General features: G+C 46.3%; 1 non-coding gene across 1 annotated transcript; it reads right to left on the minus strand.

Annotated features, from left to right (window-relative positions):
* Nucleotides 1-1674: 1674 nt before the first annotated feature.
* LOC120680388 lies at nucleotides 1675-1781 on the minus strand. Its single transcript, XR_005677654.1, has one exon. It is a non-coding gene; the product is annotated as a small nucleolar RNA R71 (small nucleolar RNA).
* Nucleotides 1782-4089: the final 2308 nt, after the last annotated feature.

A 4089-nucleotide genomic window follows, 5' to 3' on the forward strand; every position in this document is an offset into this window, starting at 1 on the left:
CACTCGCTTATGACTTGTACTCCTTAGCATAGTGGAGCTAGGCTAGTACTTCATTTCCTTAGCGAATCCAGTCATCCTCTGGGTTGGTGAGCAATCCTCGGCCTCTGGTATGGCTTTGTATTCCGACTTTCGTTATATTATTCATATCGAGTTCGTTCTTGGTTATCTTGCTATGTTCTTAGCATGCTTAGCCTTGATCTATGCTTCATCAAGTTATTCTAGTTGCTTGCTTAGACTAGATGATCTGGGTAAGGATATCGGTTCGTTGTGCTTTTGGGCTTGCCTTAGCATCTTACCTGTCCATCCGAAGGGCGGGGGACCCGGGGGTGCTAGGGTAGTGACTTCGTATGCGGGAATGGTGCTCGGGTATGCGGGATCCTTCGGATATGATAGTGCTCCATGGTGTCAGTGGGGTAGACCGCAGGTGGTGACAACCCTGTTGGTCCGCCGGGAAGCTGCTTCTCGGTTAGCGTACTCCCCGACGTTCGGGTACGGTGTAGGAGTTCATGCAAAGATGAAATGGGACTGGATGGTCTCCAGTGCGGGTCATTCTCCCCGATGTCCCAAATTTCCCGGCACCTGCAGCTCTAAGCAATGTGGCTAACGTAACTTATCTGCTAACATGAATAGTATACTAGGATCTTTGCCTATGCTCCCATAACCTTAGGATTGCTTGTTTATTCTTTATTCATGAGAGTTGGCTATTCTATGTGTGTCACATTACCCCTGATTATCATTTATTTATCACTTACCCCTGTATAGTCATTGGTCTTCATCTTACTTCATATGTGTCATGGTTGTGGAACTTGTAAATACACTTTACACAACCTAGCCATCCATTGGGAAAATATAAATAACGCTACCCTGAATACTTTCGGGTGAAATGCTACAACGGTATATCCGTGCACTTGCGGATCTTTCTGTAAACATTAATACGTACCAACACCAGCATTTCTGGTGGTGTTGCTAGGAACTAACCCCTCCTAGTGGCGACGCTAAGAAATGCCAACAAGCATTTCTGGCGCCGTTGCCGGGGATGGCACTAGGTGTAAAGATATTTACAAAGTACATAAACATGGCAATATAAGTAAGTGGTAGCTACTGTTTATACAGGCTAATGTGTTTATCTTTTTGTTTTCTCCTGATTGGATGAAAACAGGGTAGTGTATGTCTGGTTTCTCCTTGCCGACAAATTTTATTGAAAATCCCGAGAAGCTCGTGAGAAGGGTCCGACCTCGCATCGTCCCTCCTCCGATCTCACAGTCGACAAGTGAACCAGCTTCCCAAGCACCATCAATCACCGAACCCATGGCTGAGAAGACTCTCCGTGACTTCTCCGTCCCCTCAGCTACCAATGTGGCAACTGGACCCAACGTTGATGTTCGAGACGTGAACTTTGAGCTGAAGCCCAGCCTCATAAACATGGTGCAGGCTAGCCCATTTTGTGGCAAGCCAAATGAGGATGCTAATGCCCATCTCCAGAATTTCCTGGAGCTTTGGAAGACCATAATCGTACGGGGCGTTACGGCTGACGCCATCAGGCTCCGCCTGTTTCCCTTCTCCCTCCTGGGGAAAGCAAAACAGTGGTTTTATCAGAACAAGGAAGCCGTCAGCACGTGGGACAAGTGTTCCACGGCGTTCCTCGTCAAATTCTTCCCGTTGGGCAAAACAAATGCCCTACGTGGAAGAATTTCAAGTTTCCAGCAGATACGGATGGAATCCATCCCAGAAGCTTGGGAGAGATTACAAGAATACATACTCGCCTGTCCTCATCATGGGATGGACGAGTGGCTCGTGCTCCAAAGCTTCTATAATGGGCTGACGACTACATCCAGAGCCCATCTTGATGCTGCTGCTGAAGGAACCTATCTAGACCTCACAATTGCTAAGGCTACGGCCTTAACTGAAAAGATGGTCGCCAACCAGGGATGGAACGAGGAGCGTTCCCAGCCCAGAACCAAGGGCAGAATGCATACTGTCAAGGAGACGGACATGCTTGCCGCCAAGCTGGACCTCCTGATGAAGAAGCTCGATGAAGGGAACCGGCAACAGATGCTTCTTCCTGATGAGGACATCGCTGCATCGGATACGTACATGTTGAAGTCCGACTTGTCTCCAACTTGGACTTCGTTTCCTTCTCGGATTCCAGAAACAGTCTGTACCAAAAACGACGCCACGGACACATATGGAGTCCATTTGAGGAGATCTTTACATGGTTGGAGATATAATTTTATAACCTTTCTAACGCAACCAGATTTAGGTCTATAGCTATTCGGAGTCAATGGCAATTCACGAACCAAATCGACGTCCAGAATCTGGAAAGGTGTTGCGCCACCTCTTTTGGGCCAATGGCCCGTGTATCGTGTCGGGCCTTAAGCCCAAGTTGTGGGCACCCCACCTCTGGTCGCCCTCAACCCTAGAATGCCTGGTTCTTCCATAAACTCAGTAGCAGCCACCGCTTAGACTCGGGTTTTGTTTAGTTCTAGTTTTCCTTGTGAAACCGAGATTGATTCGTTGTAACTGTGGCAACAAGTCCTTTTACAGTGATATAGGGCCCCCGTTCTTGATCTCCTTCACTGTGTCGATTAGTCCATTGGAATCAAGTTCTTGAACCCCCACTTTGATTTTTGCTTCATACACATCGGCAATTTCAGATGGCGTGTTTATCCTTTCTTGCTTGTGTTCTTCGATTCGCTTGCAGGAAAAGCCTTCTTGGCAAGATCAATCAAGTTGTGCTTGGTTGATAACCAATGGAGCGGTGGTGTAATGGTTGCTGGTTTCGAATTCGTGTCTGATTAGAAGACGGATTGCCAACGTCACATACTCCACCAATCGAATCTACCCTACCTCTCGGAAGATCGGGCCTAGTCTACATCAAGTGGTATCGGGATTCAGGTTTACCGTGAGGTATAATTTCGTGTTCCCCTTTAGATTCATCTTGTTGCTTTACCTACAGTCCACAAAAAGCCCAAAAAAATTTACACTTTCCGCTGTCCTATAACTTGTTTTAGCCTCTGCAATTTTTGTTTCACTTTCGCTTAGTTGAGTTCGTGTTTGTGGTCGAGTCTTGTTGCTGGTTTAGTGTGTTCGTAGTCGTAGTCAACCGCCTGTCACTGTTTTTGTTTCCACTGCCGTCCCATCCACCATTACCCCACTAACAAGTCGAGCCCTCACGCTACTTGACTTGCCCTTGCTAGCCACCTCGTTTGAACTCTCGCCGCACAAGCCCTAGATAGGTTGCAAGCCGCCTTGTGTTTTCGCCTTGCATCGCAGTCCTTCTTGTTTTCATCTGGCGATACCCTTGCTGCATACACCAGGGACGCTTTGCCCTAGGTTGTTTGCTTGCTGAGAAGCTTTGCTCAGCCGTGGTTCTGTGTTGGAGAATAGGGAAGCTTTGCCCTAGCCGCCGTCACCCGATCTGCCAAGTTGTGCACTCTCAAAACCATAACTTGAGTTATCTTCGGTAAAACGGGCATAACTTTTCGCTCGGTGCTCCGTTTTGGCTCAATTTTTTACAGAAGAAAGGTGACGAAATTTTGCGCATGCAATAAAATGCCTTGCCATTTGAGGCCGATCTCAGAAATTCAAAAAAAAATCACAAACATAGAGTTTTGAGGCTCCGAAGTTGTTTTCAGATTTTTAGGAAATGTTCTTGATTTTGTGTAGGCCACATCCCACCTCTGTTTAAGGTGAAAATTTTTGTGGTTCCATCTCCTGTGATCCTGGTTCAGAGAAAAATATAAAAAAAATAGTTGAGAAAATAAGAAATCTTGATTCCTACTAGTCCTGGAGGGAAATCGGCAAAAAGAATAAAAACAATCGCGCCAGTGTTGTTTTGCTTGTTCTTTGAGCTTTATCCATTGTTCTTTGTTTCAACTTGTTTTGCTACGCCTAGGGACATATCTTAGCCAGCAATTGTGACTTGTGCCTTGGATACTTATTGAACTTTGCTACTCTGTTGCGTTTATTGATACTCCCTTGCTACCATATTGTGCCTGTCCAAGCTACACATATTCTTCTGATCAGCACAGGTTCATCTTGCAACTGTTACACCCAGTTCGACAACAGATTGTACCATCCTATTTGTCT

Source organism: Panicum virgatum, chromosome 6N (assembly GCF_016808335.1).
Source record: "Panicum virgatum strain AP13 chromosome 6N, P.virgatum_v5, whole genome shotgun sequence".
NCBI classification, from domain to species: Eukaryota; Viridiplantae; Streptophyta; class Magnoliopsida; order Poales; family Poaceae; genus Panicum; species Panicum virgatum.